This window comes from Anabrus simplex, chromosome X (genome assembly GCF_040414725.1).
Source record: "Anabrus simplex isolate iqAnaSimp1 chromosome X, ASM4041472v1, whole genome shotgun sequence".
Classification (NCBI taxonomy): Eukaryota; Metazoa; Arthropoda; class Insecta; order Orthoptera; family Tettigoniidae; genus Anabrus; species Anabrus simplex.
Genome location: NC_090279.1, coordinates 54,894,428 through 54,911,333, shown reverse-complemented (window position 1 = coordinate 54,911,333; position 16,906 = coordinate 54,894,428). Strand labels below are relative to the sequence as shown.

Here is a 16,906-nt window from a genome sequence, read left to right as displayed (position 1 = left end):
TACGGTTGATTCAATCAACCACAGCATTGTGAAAACAATTTTAGCCAAATTTTCAAATTGTAGTTACTATGTTTTGGACGTCAATGTATTTTAGAATTAAGGGTTACTCCATTTCAACATTGTAATTGTGAAAACAATTTTAACAAAAAAAATTAAATTAGTTACTATGTTTTGGACGTCAATGTATTTTAGAATTAAGGATTACTTCAATTCAACATTGTAATTCATATTGTCATACTTTTAATGTGTACATAATTCCTATGTTTTTTACATATTTTTAATAAACATGGATTTATACTCAAGCAAAATAATTTGTAAAACAATCGAAATATGACAGGTCTTAACCTTGAGACATTTATGTAGGCTGAAGATGCTTCCAAATAAAGCGAAACAAGTCCCTGTAAATTCGTGTTGTAATATTATGAACTAGCAGCACAAAACCAATTTGTATTGTATAGGTGGATTAAAATAATAACTATATTGTAAGCATTTATACTTAGATTTGTTACACAAATTAGCGATTAGCATCTTTATTGTTGATGTGATGTACGGAGACTTCATATTTTCAAGGCAAAACGGTAAATTATTACTCTTTAGGATACAGTAAGTCAAATTCGAGCAAATACACTTTATTAGCTTCATCGTCTAGGATGTGCAGTTGAAAATTGTCAATTTCGCACTGAGTTAGCCAGTGGAAGCTATTTAATGGTAGATGCTTGCTCATCGCCCACCCATACTGATTATTAGCAACAAGATAAACAATATACTGAGATCCCTGACTAGAGTCAAAACTCGGCATGTACTTATTATTTGCCTTAGAATACCGTCAACTACACTGACTTAGGCCACCTCGAATAGGCGATTTTTAAAGTGCACCATATCGATATCTGTTAGCAGTTCCAAATTCACTTGCGTGTATTCTAATATAGCATCCCAACATCACCCGGGCGCTGTAAAATATGACATGGATCAAGGCTGTGGGTTTTCTTGCAAACATAGCGAAAATTTTCGAAAACATCAGCTAACAAAAGTACACCCGTCTTTAAATATAAGTCGGAGTATTCGCCTAACGTTTGAATGTAGAATTTTTGCCAGATACGTCGTGCATGTAAATAGCCATCATCAATAATATCACCTGAATTCACCGAGCTGTAGAATGATTGTTTTGATGGTAAGGTACGTTCTTCGAGGCGTTCTAAGCAGTCAATATATTCATAACATAAGACACCCTTGCGCTGAATTAAATTAAACTTCTCATCTTTAGGAAAAATGCGTCGAATTTCTGTGAATTGTTCTGGTTGCATATTACTCGAAAGTTTATCAAGCCTACTCGCCATAAAGCGAAACGAGTCATGAAATCTCAATTTTATAGTATGCTCCTCATCTACTTTCACACACTTTGTAAATGCAATGTACCGCTCTTTGTTCTGAGGGATTATATCTATTTTTTCATCTGAAGCTCCAAATTGTGAAATAATAAAATGTGAGTCGTAACTAGATAAGTTATGAAAAATTACATGAATAAATTTTAGAACTCTGTACTTAATATTACAGCTATTATGAGCAGACCATCTGTACAAGCCAGTTAAATGGTCGTGATCGAAAAATTCGCCATCACAAATACTACATTTTGTAGCACGTTCATGGTCTTGTAACTGAATTTCGGTGAGTGGTTTCATGGGAATGCTAGTATTTAGAATATTGATAAGTCGTACTGCATCACTTTCAAGTCTTTCTAAAAATACTTTAGCATTATAAGGTCCTTGATACAGCTCTAACTTGTAAAACGTACTATTATAACTACACTTGATATAATACGCGAAGCTTTATGGGACATGCATGTGTGTAGTATTAGTAAATGATTTGTCTGGATTAGGCGCGCATGTGCTGAATGGTTTGTGGATGGCTTCAAAGTCTGCGTAAATAACAAAAGGCTCCCTCATATGCTTGTTACAATTCGTAAATTTCAAAATATTATTGCCTGTAGTAAGTATCTCTGTACATACAGGATTGCAGTTTTTTTTTTAGAATGGTTTGTTAACTGATCTTCAGTTCTAAAATACTGCAGCATCCGTCGCATAGCCACTTTTTACCATCACGTTTTGACAACTGACTACCAACAAGTCTACTCAAATTTTTAATCCAACAAAGATGACTATTTTCACTGTTTTCGATATAGAGTAATTTAACATGAGTAGCCTTCTTATTACATCTTTAATACAGAGGACCTACTACAGACTTTTTGTTTAGACCATACACATTACTGCTAATATTATTTAGTTGTTCAAAGGGGTTAATGTCCTTTAGCTGCATAGGAAATTCTATACCATCTAAATTTAGTTGTGTTGAATAGTGAGGATACGATGACGTTCTATTCGCTACATTCCGTTTCGCAGGATTTAAAGCCGACAAAGCCCATGCAGAAAAAGCCTCATCATCAATTTGGACGTTGACAACAGCTTTATTTTATCTGAATCCATGTCGGCAGCTCGATGTATGAAGATCCTCGCAAGGGATTGTACTTATTAATGTTAACTTCTAGATACAAAATTTCAACTAAAGCCCACCATGATTCTTTTTCCTGAAATTCCTCGCTCTTCGTTGAAATAACGTTCGAGATATCCCTAAATGCATCACTGAAATTAGTTGACTCATTCACTACACAATTCTTGGTATTAAATGATTTAATTTCAGTTATTTCACTTTCACCTGTCTCTTAATATACAACGCAAAAAGTTAAAAATTAACTTTAAATAAATTATGATCAGACAAAGTTTTGTTAAGAAGGTGTTGCACATCCGGTGTAACGCAATTTAAGAAGTTTTCGGTGCTTTGAAACTTCTGACTAGTACGAATTCTGCAACTGAAAATCCTGCCTCGAAATGCAGTATTAATTTCTTCGATGTTTGTATTACTGGCACTTCTACAGGCATTGTTTTTATGTGCATTACTTCGTAAGTGACCCTCAAAATGTGAAGATAGTACATTAGTGTTACAGTTTTCGCAGTGTATAGTATGAAGTTTTACATTAACATTATTTTTCCTTGGTTTTTGTTACTACAGCTTTCTACATCTACATCCGTATTTACACGCATGTTTTGCGTACCCTGAGGGTTCCTAGTCGCAAGTAGATACCAGATGTACTTCTACTAAGTGAGCCTGGTATTGTTCTACATTAGCAAAATATTTCCCACAAACTTCACATAAAGCAGATATTATGCTAGGGTGTTTTGTTTTAATATGGCGTGCGAGGCTATCCTGTCTTGTAAAAGTAGCCTCACACTGCCCGCAGGGGAACATAGTAGGGTTATAGTCGCAAGTAGATACCTGATGTACTTTTAGTAAATGAGCTTGGTACTGCTCTACATTAGCAAATTATTCTCTACAAACTTTACATAAAGCATATGTTATGTTAGAATGTTTTAATTTTAATATGACGTGCAAGGTTATCCCATCTTGTAAACGTAGCCTCACACTGCTCGCATGGGAACCTAGTGCCCTCTCTCCCTGCTAATAGTAGAATAAAGTGTTTAGGTGAACAGCGTATGCAACAAATTCTGAAAATAGAACAACCATTTATCAATAGAGATTAAGCGAAAGTTGCAAAGTTCAGAAGAAGCCAAGACCTCTAGAGGTCAGACATTGTCGCGAGTTTGAAGTTACAGGATTAAATGCAAAAGTAAGGGAGACGCACATAGTTGTAAAGTCCGGAAGAAACCAAGTTTTAACCCATAGAGGCTAGATATTATCGTAAGTTTAAAGTTAGAAGAAGTAAACAGAGATATGAATGTTCCATACCTAACAAAGTAAAAACACTCTTGCAGATAACGATCGATCGGGGTGTTGGCGCTGTTGTTAAAAAGTGTCAACTCAATGTCCTTCTCTCGAGTCGCAAGGTTAAAAACTAGAAAAAACGAAAACTCAATTAATAACGGTCAGATACAGTAACCAGCTTAAGGTTTGAAGAGAACAGCTAATTATTAATAGAGATATTACTGCCTGAAAGGAAAGGAAAGGAAAGGAAAGGAAAGGAAAGGAAAGGAAAGGAAAGGAAAGGAAAAGAAAGGAAAGAGCATGAACGTTAGTTAGATTATTAACAGAACTGCCTAGCACTAATCAACAGTTTAGGCTTTCCTGAAGTTGAAGACTGCAAAATGAAGAATGGTTACTGGAATAATGTTGACAGCAGACTATGATTTTCTAAAAACAAAGAATAAAGTCGTAAAAATATCGAATACTAATAATAGTAATAACAATTATAATAATATTCAAAGATTTATTCTTACCTTTTCTTTTACTACTAGATGGAGGACGAAAATGAGCTTGAATCAAAGTACAGGTATTGAGTAAATTCCTTATATGCACACACTCAACACACACGGGGAACTGCAACTGCCATGCGTTTCACACAGACTATATCCGGTGGACTGCGACTTGTTACCAGGCAGCGAAGCAAACTGCATACGTACAATTCTAACAAAAGTCTATGCACTGACTTTCTAAGCGGTTGGGGGAAAAACACAGGCCTTCAAAGTAAGCGGTAGACAAAAGCCCTTCTTCCTTCCCGTGTTGGTATCCCAAGAAGGGTTGTTAACAAGAAGCGACTCTATGTTAACAACAACACGCCGTAAAGAAAGGGGGTATCGTCTACGGTATCACCTACCAGATCTAACCTGCTATGTTAACAACACAAGACGCCGAGGTGACGGAATTTAGTCCCTCAAGAGTTCTTTGTAATTTAACCAAGCACCTTTAAATACTACCGCACTGAGCCACAGGATCGAACCTGCTGTTTTCGAAGACGCCGAGGTGCCGGAATTTAGTCCCTCAAGAGTTCTTTGTAAATTTACCAAGCACCTTTATATACCACCGGACTGAGCCACGGGATCGAACCTGGAGACGCCGAGGTCAGGAATTTTGTCCCTCAAGAGTTATTTGTAAATTAACCAAGCACTACCGGACTGAGCCACAGGACCGAACCTGGAGACGCCGAGGTGCGGAATTTAGTCCCTCAAGGGTTCTTTGGAAATCTACCGAGCACTACTGGGCTGAGCCAGGATCGAACGTGCTGTTTTCGAAGACTCCGAGGTGCCGGAATTTAGTCCCTCAAGAGTTATTTGTAAATGAACCAAGCACTAACGGACTGAGCCACAGGATCCAACCTGCGGTTTTCGAAGACGCCGAGGTGCCGGAATTTAGTCCCTCAAGAGTTCTTTGAAAATCTACCGAGCACTACCAGGCTGAGCCAGGATCGAACCTTCTGTTTTCGAAGACGCCGAGGTGCCGGAATTTAGTCCCTCAAGAGTTCTACCGACACGAAGCAAACGTATTTGAGCACTACCGGGCTGAACCAGGATCGAACCTGCTATGTTGACAACACGAGAAGCCGAGGTACCGGAATTTACCCCCTTAGGATTTCTGCCAGTTGATATTTAATGTTAATCATATATCACCCTGGCGCAGAATAGCCTTAGCCCAAGTATCTTGGGGCTATGAGCCCACTTAAGGTTTTAAAAGTCTTCGAGAAAAAGTGCAGGATTTCCGCCTCCCTGCATTTTGTTTTTGGCCGATCATTATCAACCTTTCCCTTCTTAAATTGTGGCCATTTAGTATGGGCACTCATTGCCCCTCTTTATGTTTCCGGAAAGTAATGTGAAAATAATTGAGCAGAAGTGACTCATTTGAAGATTGCCATTGTATAACCTTGTGCGCCATAAGTAATGCATGCCTCTGAGGAACTGGACTGTATTAGAGTTTGGAGCTCAGACTTTTAGACTATGGAAGTTAATGGAGCAAACCATCTCTTATAAAATAGTCTACCTGTTTCAGAGCTGAAAATGCTCATCCCTCGTATAACATCATGCTGAGCTATCGTGTTCATTATTATATTGTTATTGTACATTCAGATCTTCTGTTTACCAAATTTTAAAGAAGAGAAACAAGAAGGAAGGAAACAATTTAAAAATTTAGTGCACCTTCTTACACCTCTGTGATCCACGATATTACAGGAATAATAATAGTAACAATATTAATAATAATAATAATAATAATAATAATAATAATAATAATAATAATAATAATAATAATAATAATAATAAGTGATGGTTCATGGTGTGGGTTACTGCAGTCACGTCCTAGTTCGTGAACCGTGGGCAACGGCTGAGTTACCTAGTAAGTGGTCCCGATGGTCGCGATATCAGTTGTTATGGAACGGGAATTGGTTCTCGGACATATTCTGTGTAATGGCCCTTCTTGTGCTTAGACGGCTAGGATTACACAATCCACCGTTGGTCCCTCACTCATTAGAGGAGAGATCCTCACTTGGAATAAGTGTAAGTAGGGTAGCATCCTGCTTCATGAATTTACCGAATTCAGATCCGTTTAAGCAAGCCTCGGACCTATGGGAACAATGGAGTCCCACTCTCGTGTGACAGGCAAGGGACTCCTTGGAAACAACTTGGCGAAAGAAATGGAATTCGATGTGGAGCCATCAATATCAATTTGGCTTTTGGAAGAAAGAAAGTAAAACTGGCTGATTCAGCAAAAAAGAATGCATTTGGATGTACTAGGGGTAAGTGATATTCGGATAAGAAGAGATAACGAGGAAGAGACAGGAGATAATAGAGGGTGCTTAACGGGTGTTAAAAAGGGAAAGGCAGATTATGAGGTTGGACTGTTTATCAGGAATACTGTTGTTCGCACCATAGTTTCTGTTAGGCACGTAAATGAGCGTATGGTGTGGGTAGATTTGGCTGTTGGAGGACTTAGGACGAGAATTGTCTCAGTGTATTCACCATGGGAGGGTGCAGATGAAGATGAAGTTGACAAATTTTATGAAACAATGAGTGACGTCGTAGTCAGGGTCAACAGCAAGGATAGAATAGTGCTAATGGGCGATATCAATACGAGAGTTGCAAATAGAACTGAAGTATTCGAAAGGGTGATTGGTGAATGTGGGGAAGACATGGAAGCTAATGGGAATGGAAAGCGTTTGCTGGACTTCTCTGCTAGTTTGTGTTTAGCAGTTACGAATACATTCTTCAAGCATAAGGCTATTCACATTTGGGGGTTGGGGTACCAGATCTATAAAATAGACCATATCTTAACCGGAAGTCTGGATGTCAGGAAGTCTGTTAGGAATGTATGATTTTTTCAGGGATTTTTAGGTGTTACAGACCACTATCTGATCTGTAGTGAACTAAGTATCTCTAGGCCTAGGATAGAGAAAGTGAAATCTTTCTGCAGACGAATAAGAATGGAAAATCTCCAGGAAGAGGAAATTAGACAGAAGTACTGTACATGGATATGATTAGTGAGAAGTTTCGAACAGTGGAGAGTAAGCAGGTTCGGGATATAGAAAGAGAATAGGTGGCATACAGGGATGCTGAGGTAGAAACAGCATGGAAATGCCTAGGAACGACTGTGTGTAAAGGTAGGGAAAGCGAATATCTTGGTGGAATGATGAAGTGACAGCAGCTTGTAAACGTAAAAAGAAGGCTTATCAGAAATGGCTCCAAACAAAGGCTGATGCAGCCAGGGAATTGTACGTAAATGAATGAAACAGAGCGAAACAAATAGTTTTTGAATCAAAAAAAAAAAGAAAGTCGTGGGAAGGTTGTGGTATTAACCTGGAAAAGCTAGGTCCACCAGCAGCGAAACCTTTCTGTCAGTAATAAAGAATCTCAGGAAGTAAAGGAAAAAGGAAATGAACAGTGTTTTGGGTAATTCAAGTGAACTCATAATAGATCCCAGGAAATATTGGACAGGTGGAGGGAATATTTTGAAAATCTTCTCAACGTAAAAAGGAAATCCTCCTGGTGGTGTCGCGAACATCAAGCTCATGGGCAGGAATAAAGTGATGTTGGTGAAATTACGCTCCAGGAAGTGGAAAGGGTGGTAAATAAACTCCATTATCATAAGGCAGCAGGAACAGATGAAATTAGACCTGAAACAATGAAGTATAGTTGGAAGGCAGGGATGAAATGGCTTCATAGAATAGTAAGATTAGAATGGAGTGTTGGTAAAGTACCTTCAGTTTGGACAAAAGCAGTAATCGCACCTATCTATAAGCAAGGGAACTGGAAGGATTGCATCAACTATAGAGGTATCTTATTGATTAGTACCGGTATACCAAGCAAAATATTCACTGGTATCTTGGAATTAGGGTGCGATCAGTGGTTGAGAGGAAGTTGGATGAAAACCAGTGTGGTCACAGATCATACAGGGGCTGTCAGGATCCAATTTTCAGTATGCACCAGTAAATGAAATATGTTACGAGATGAATGGACAGTTGTGTTCATGTTTCGTAGATATTAGAGAAAGCATATGACAGGGTACCGTGGGATAAATTTCGCCATACTGGCGGACTATGGTATTAAGGGTAGATTATTAAAAGCAATCAAAGGCATTTATGTTGAAACTTGTGCTGCGGTGAGAATTGATGGTCGAATGAGTTCTTGGTTCGGGGTACTTACAGGGGTTAGACAAGGCTATAATCTTTCACCTTTGTTGTTCGGAGTTTATGTGGATCATGTGCTGAATGGTAAAAAGTGTTAGGGATGGATTCAGTTAGGTGGAATTGCAGTACGCAGTCTGGCCCATGCTGACAACTTAGTCTTAATGGCAGATTGTGCCGAAAACCTGCAGTCTACTGTAATATCTTGGAACTTGAAGATAGGTGCAATGTGTATGGTATGAAAATTAGCCTCTCGAAGACTAAATTGATGTCGGTAGGTAAGAAATTCAACAGAATTGAATGTCAGATTGGTGATACAAAGATGGAACAGGTAGATAAATTTAAGTATTTAGGTTGTGTGTTCTCCCAGGATGGTAATATAGTTAAGTGAGATTGATTCAAGGTGTAGTAAAGCTAATGCAGTGAGTTCGCAGTTGCAATCAACAGTGTTCTGTTAGAAGGAAGTCAACTCCGAGACGAAACTATCTTTACATCGACCTGTTTTCAGACCAACTTTGCTTTACGGGAGCGAAAGCTGCGTGGACTCAGGATATCTTATTCATAAGTTAGAAGTGACAGACATGAAAGTAGCGAGAATGATTGCTGGTACAAACAGGTGGGAAGAAAGGCAGGAGGGTTCTCGGAATGAGGAAATAAAGGCTAAGTTAGGAATTAACTCATTGGATGAAGCTGTACGCATGAACCGGCTTCGGTGATGGGGTCATGTGAGACGAATGGAGGAGGATAGGTTACTTAGGAGAAAAATGGACTCTGTTATGGAGGGTAAGAGTAGTTGAGGGAGACCAAGACGACGATGGTTAGACTCCATTTCTAACGATTTAAGGATAAGACGTATAGAACAAAATGAGGCCACAGCACTAGTTGCAAATAGAGGGGATTGTGGCGACGTGCCGTTATAGTAAATTCACAGAGGCTTGTAGATTGAACGCCGAAAGGCATAACGGACTATAATGGTAATGCATGTGTCCTATATATGTATAAAAACCGTACCTACGATTTTATTTCCTTTAGTATACGAAGAATTGGATCGTAAAGTTCAGTGAATTGATTCCTCCTTCCATGGTTATCCACATACGTTAAGACTCATGGACCTGCTCTCGTACTTTTCTTTTCCTCACCCGGGGAGTTTCCTTCTCTGTTATATATCCTTTAAGCCAGATATAGCGACACATTAGAACCAGTGCCGCCAGTGCTTTCTTCGGTAAGTGGCGTATACTCTGTAGTTGTCACTAGTAATTTATCCTTTCTTAAATTCAGTCTGTTCTACTGAATCCTACAAATGAAATTTATTCTTCAAGAGTTCAATAAGTGATTAAACAACATTCAAATGTACCGGTACAGTTTTGTTTCGAAGTGGCTGGTATATTGTAATATATAGCGCGTATTAGCCAGTTGTATATCTTATTCTTTTAAGTGCAGTTCGGATTTTCTTCATTGAGGAATAGTTATTTCTGTCATTTTACCGTGTGTCCGTAACCTCTACCCTATTGTCGGTAATTTTCCAGTTCAATAAATTACTTTTGCGAAATTTATAGATCTCAGTTGAGAACGGTAAGAAGTTAATACTAATCCTTCTCAGTTTCAGCATTCTATATATTTTTAATATTTAATGTTTTAATTTTCTTAAATTGTACTTTTAATGAAGCATAAAAGGTGTATACGCATATAACTAGCTTGCTTGTTTGAAATCTCCCAGCCTTTGCGTTCCAAGTGTTGGCAAGTCGTGTGTAGTAGCAATATATCGTGTATTTAAATTGAGTGGAATGAGGATTTTTTTCTGAAGAGCTACGCAGATGGTAATTTCAGAAAGAAATTAGAGTATGTAGTATATAATTTTAATTATTGTTTTGGTGTGTTATTTACCTCCGTGTGCAATTTTATAGTGACGCTGTGATTGTTGAGTTTTTCTTTACACTGTATGCTGCGACATATGGTAGTACGGTTCGAAATCATGAGAGGTTTCCGTTAAAGATATCTGTATCTTGTAATATCAGTCTTGTTATAGAGATTCTTCTGTATCACATCATAACCCCACAACAGATATATCCGATGTTTATTCGTGATGATTTAGGTAATTCTATGGTTTACTGGTGTATAAGATCTTCAGGGGTGAGTGGCGGTGAGTTAGCATGGTGTCGAATCCCAGGATCGGCAGCCCTGAGAAACATTTACGTGGTTTCCGCATTTTATCATTAATTAACCTTAATTAATGCCGCTGCATATCTAATCTTATGCCTTTCCCATGGACTTGATAGCGGACCGATGACCTTCGATGTTAGGCCCCTTTAAACAACAAGCATCAGCAAGAACTTGTTAGGCCTAGTGCAAAACTAAACTGCTAGCAGGAATAGAAAAGCAATCTTCAGGAATAAATTTTGGCTGTGGAAACTGTAAAAGGTAGTTACTTGAAAGTAAAACCAATGATATACCGGTACTAATAAAGTGACCTGTGATGGCCAGAATAAGACAGGTGGAACAGGGTCATGGGATGGAGGAAAGGGAGGTGGAAGTAGCTTCTGCAGCTGTCAGGAAAGATAGCACTGACCAGGAGGGGAGGGCATCAAATGAGGTGGGTAGGTTGAGGCTCTGGTCATGGGGGATTCTATCGTTAGACATGTCGGGAAAGTGTGTGGAGGAAAGGGTACCAGAGTAGAGTGTTATCCAGGAATTAGGTTAAGGCAGATGTTGAGGAAAGTAGAAGAGAGGGAGGAGGGAAAGTAGAAGGTGGTAGTGTTTCACGTTGGTACTAACAACGTAAGACAGGTAGGTATAAGTACCAACATATTTGGGGATGTGAGGGATCTGGTAAATGCAGCACGGATGAAATTTAAGAAAGCAGAGATTGTTATCAGTGGAATCCTGTGTAGGAGGGATACTGACTGGAGGGTGATTGGGGATTTAAATGAGACTATGGAGTGGGTATGTGGGAAACTGGGAGTGAAATTTCTAGATCCTAATGGGTGGGTAGGAGATAGGGATCTGCGCTCAGATGGCCTTCACTTAAACCACAGTGGTACATATAAGTTAGGAAATTTGTTTAGAAGGGTTATAGGGAGGTACATTCAGGGAAACAGAGTGGCCTAAGAGCGGTGTTAAAGGAACAGGGAACTGGAAATTGAGTGGGGATGACATAAAACTGTTAGTGCTCAACTGTAGAAGTATTGTAAAGAAAGGAATAGAATTAAGTAATTTAATAGATATATTCTTGCCAGATGTTGTAATAAGAGTTGAATCAAGGCTGAGAAATGATATAATGGATGCAGAAATTTTCTCACGGTTAGGAATGGTAGGAGGGGGATATTCATTCTCGTGAAAGAAGAATTTGTAAGCTACGAAAAAGTTAAGGATGACAAGCATGATATTCTAGGGGTAAGGCTCATTTCTAAAGATAATAGGCAACTTGATGTCTTTGGAGTGTAGAGACCAGGAAAGGGTAGCGCAGATGCTGATTCAGAATTATTTGATAAGATAATCAGCTATGTGGGAAACGATATGGAAAGAAACGTGATTGTAGCGGGTGATCTCAATTTACCAAATGTCAATTGGGAAGGTAATGCGAACGACAGGAAGCGTGACCAACAAATGGCAAGTAAGTTAATATGAGAAGGGCACCTGATTCAGAAAGTGATGGAACCAACTAGAAGGAAGAATATTCTGGATGTGGTGCTGGTAAAACCAGATGAGCTCTATAGAGAAACCGAAGTAATAGATGGTATTAGTGATCACGAAGCAGTTTTTGTCATAGTTAAAAATAAATATGATAGAAAGGAAGAGATTAATATTAGGATTGTTAGGCAGTTCCATATGGCTGATAAAACAGGCATGAGGGAGTTTTTAATAAGTAATTATGATCGGTGGAAAACGGTAAATAAAAATGTAAACAGTCACGGGGATGGGTTTAAAGCAATTGTTGAGGAATGTGAAAATAGGTTTGTACCTTTAAAGGTGTTAAGGAATGGTAAAGACCCACTATATTATAACACGGAAGTAAACAAACTAAGAAGGAGGTGCAGGTTGGAAAGAAATAGAGTTAGAAATGGCTGTGGAAGTAAGGAGAAATTGAAGGAACTTACTAGGAAATTGAATCTAGCAAAGAAGTCAGCTAAGGATAACATGACCGAGCTCGATAGCTGCAGTTGCTTAATTGCGGTCAGTATCCAGTATTCGGGAGATCGTGGGTTCGAACCCCACTGTCGGCAGCCCTGAAGATGGTTTTCCGTGGTTTCCCATTTTCACACCAGGCAAATGCTGCGGCTGTACCTTAATTAAGGCCACGGCCGCTTCCTTCCCACTCCTAGCCCTTCCCTGTGCCATCGTCGCCATAAGACCTATCTGTGTCGGTGCGACATAAAGCAAATAACATAAAAAAAAGGATAACATGATGGCAAGCATAATTGGTGGCCATACTAATTTTAGTGAAAAATGGAAGAGTATGTATATGAACTTTAAGGCAGAAACAGGTTCCAAGAAGGAAATTCCAGGAATCATTAATGAACAAGGGGAGTGTGTATGCAAGGATCTTCAAAAGGCAGAAGTATTCAGTCAGCAGTATGTAAAGATTGTTGGTTACAAGGATAATGTCCAGATAGAGGAGGTTACTAATACTAAAGAAGTATTAAAATTTACCTATGACAGCAATGTTATTTACAGTAAGATACAAAAGTTGAAAACTAGAAAAGCAGCTGGATTTGATAAGGTTTCGGGGATATACTAAAGACAATGGGTTGGGATTTAGTACCATATCTGGAGTACTTGTTTGATTATTGTTTGCATGAAGGAACTTTACCAAATGAATGGAGAGTTGCAATAGTAGCCCCTGTATATAAAGGAAAGGGTGATAGACATAAAGCTGAAAATTACAGGTCAGTCAGTTTGACATGCATTGTATGTAAGTTTTGGGAAAGCATTCTTTCTGATTATATAAGACATGTTTGCAAAATTAATAACTGGTTTGATAGAAGGCAGTTTGGGTTTAGGAAAGGTTATTCTACTGAAGCCCAACTTGTAGGATTCCAGCAAGGTATAGCAGATATCCTGGATTCAGGACGTCAATTGGACTGTATCACAATTGATCTGTCTAACCATTTGATAGGGTAGATCATGGGAGACTATTGGCAAAAATGAGTGCAATTGGACTTGACAAAAGAATGACTGAATGGGTGGCTCTGTTTCTAGAAAACAGAACTCAGAGAATTAGAGTAGGTGAAGCTTTATCTGTCCCTGTGAAATTTAAGAGGGGAATTCCTCAAGGCAGTATGATTGGACCTTTATGTTTTCTTATATATATCAATGATATGTGTAAAGGATTGGAATCAGAGATAATGATTTTGCAGATGATATTATTCTGTACAGAGTAATAAATAAGTTACAAGATTGTGAGCAACTGCACAATGACCTCGATAATGTTGTGAGATGGACGGTAGGCAATGGTATGATAAAAAACGGGGATAAATGTCAGGCTGTGAGTTTCACAAATAGGAAAAGTCCTCTGAGTTTTAATTACTGCATTCACAGGGTGAAAGTTCCTTTTGGGGATCATTGTAAATACCTAGGTATTAATATAAGGAAAGATTTTCATTGGGCTAATCACATAAATATGATTGTAAATAAAGGGTACAGATCTCTGCACATGGTTATGAGAGTATTTAGGGGTTGTAGTAAGGATGTAAAGGAGAGAGCTTTATTTGTCCCTGGTGAGATCCCAACTAGAGTATGGTTCCAGTGTATTTGGACCCTTACCAGGATTACTTGATTCAGGAACTGGAAAGAATCCAAAGAAAAGCAGCTCGATTTGTTCCGGGCGATTTCCGACAAAAGAGTGGCGTTGCAAAAATGTTGCAAAGTTTGGGCTGGGAAGACTTGGGAGAAAGGAGACGAGCTGCTCGACTAAGTGGTATGTTCCGAACTATCAGTGGAGAGATGGCGTGGGAGGACATCAGTAGATGAATAAGTTTGGCTGGTGTCTTTAAAATTAGGAAAGATCACAATATGAAGATAAAGTTGGAGTTCAAGAGGACAAATTGGGGCAAATATTCGTTTATAGGGAGAGGAGTTAGGGATTGGTATAACTTGCCAAAGGAGATGTTCAATAAATTTCCAATTTCTTTGCAATCATTTAAGAAAAGGCTAGGAAAACAACAGTAGGAAATCTGCCATGGCTGACTTCAATATTGTCCCCTACGTTTCAATATACAAAATACAATTGAGTATAGTTTCCTGAATTGATATATGTTTAGATAGAAATCTGTTCCCTGGCAATGCATACGAGTCGACTCAATTAGCCACAGGAACGAAGCTTGTATAACCTGTAGGAAAAATTGTAGTATTCATTGTTAGTGCAGTATAATTACATTTACAGTAAAATATCACAAAGTGACTAACGAACACTGCTATTGGCTGAAATGAATTCACTGAGGCACTACTCGAGGTATTCAACACAGACAATTTTCGTACCACCTGGGGAACAATAAAAACTGCATAATAATTAATTTAATTGTTTGACACAGAACTCCCTTCAAGGGGCGCTCTGGTAAACACCACTCGGTTGTGTCATTAGATATGACATGCGCGGAAAAATAAAGAAAGGACACTGAAGTCAAGGTTGGTGGCATTGTTCGATGAAATGAGCTGGTAGCAGTATTGTGAAAATTTTTGTTTCCAGTTCAACAGATTCTTCTCCCTGTCTTCTGAGTTCAAAAGTGAGTCAAGACCCCCTCCATACCTGCCATGTATTCCGGTTGTTTCGTGAAATGTACGGATTTTGAGTGTGTTTTATGGCTGTACGGATGAACAACGTTATTGTACGGATTTTGAATATCCGCGCTTGGTTTCGCTTTCTGTGGTCAAATCGGATTTGTGTGACTTTCGATAGTAGCTGGTAATACGAGATGCAGTGTTTGAAATTCGACCGGTACATGAATCGATAATCACATTATCGATTTTCACCGTGCTTTTGTCAAATACAGCAGAGACAATAGGCGACACTCTGCGGGATATCCAAGGACAGCCATTAGAGCTCTATCTAGCGGAGTGACCTGAGAGTTACTGATTCTGTCATAAGGGCACGTGTGTTTGTTTTTGAAGTTTTTGCGTTATTTATGCGTTTGCATTAAGTTGACATAAGTAAATTGGAGCGTGTGTCTTTCCTTCATATCTCCTCTCAATATGAGTGGGAAGATACATGCTGTGTTTGGCTGCAATAACTATGTAGTGCAGAAGGATTCGAGGTCTTTCTTCCGTTTCCCTCGTGATAAGAGAATATAAGTAAATATTGTGTTTGCATATATATTCTTCCAGTTACAAAGATATTTTATAGTACTTCCTAAATTTCTGAACTGCGCGACCCACATTTTAACTGGCTTAAAATACAATAAGCTTATTTTATTGTATAATGCAGCAGTTAACCTTCAGTTCTGATGTGTTGTTGTACGTGTGATCTGTAGGTTTGATTTAATTAAGGGAAATATATATACATATGTGTGTGGCTGGTTGTGTTCCAAGTTACCCCATTTGAAATGCCGTAATGCATTGTCAAGCACTGAAGAAAATATGGGTGATATAAAAATGTACATATTTTGTTGAAACAATATGATGATGCAAATTTGCTTTACCCTAATGTAATGTAATTATTGTAAGTATTGCTTATAGGGAAAGTTTGAATGTTTTTGCTAAATTTATAGAGTTTCTTTCTGTTAGTAGGCCTCAGGTTAATAGGAAAATTGTCCAGCTCTTAAATATACATTCATTGAATCATGTGTTTAAGGAATGTGCTGATATTTTTGTTGTTAAGTGTTTTAATGTGATGATACAATGCTTTCAAATGAGAAAAAACAAATCTAACCGTGAAGGTTCATGCAGGAATGCTAAAGCTAACAAGGTAATGCGTAAATGAAATATCAAACCCTTTCACTGCAGTCCATTTCACATCTTGATTATATGTCTAATTTCAGTCTTTAAAATAACCTGTTAAATTAATCTTCATTCATTTATCCTGAATTGCTTTAGCAACTTTGAAATTAATATCTTAGTAACACTTTCTTTCTAGACGTAATTTATTTATCCATTTCTGTATATACATTTCAATTGATATTTGAAATTAGCGGGAATTTTCAGGTCACGCCACTAGGAGCGCTTGCAACTTGTCTCCCAGTTTAACAAGGCTAAATCCGGAAGTGTCGCGTATTGTCTCTACTGTATTTGATTTTGTCACCTGTTCGACCTCAACTGCTACTTCATTCAATGAGATGTTCTCAAACAAGTAGCAGGCTGCTATTTTGAAGAAAAGAGATCCGTGAAAAGTAGCAGACTGTGAATTTATAAAAAACAACTTTAGTAACTGCGTCGTGCTTCGTGGCAGCTGAAAGGCTTTGTTCGTGTGCGTGTGTAATATTAGCGGTAGATCTGAAACTCGTGGAATTTCTAAGCGAGGTA

The 16,906-nt window shown here is 38.4% G+C and overlaps 1 protein-coding gene across 1 annotated transcript in view; it reads left to right on the top strand.

Annotated features, from left to right (window-relative positions):
- The first annotated feature begins 10,234 nt into the window (after positions 1 to 10,234).
- The window catches only part of LOC136886627 (zinc finger protein 26-like), a 51,398-nt gene continuing 44,726 nt past the window's right edge, over positions 10,235 to 16,906 (top strand). The window contains exon 1 of the mRNA XM_068230810.1: positions 10,235 to 10,272. The gene's annotated coding sequence lies outside the window, so the exon portion shown is untranslated. The remainder of the gene's footprint in view (positions 10,273 to 16,906) is intronic.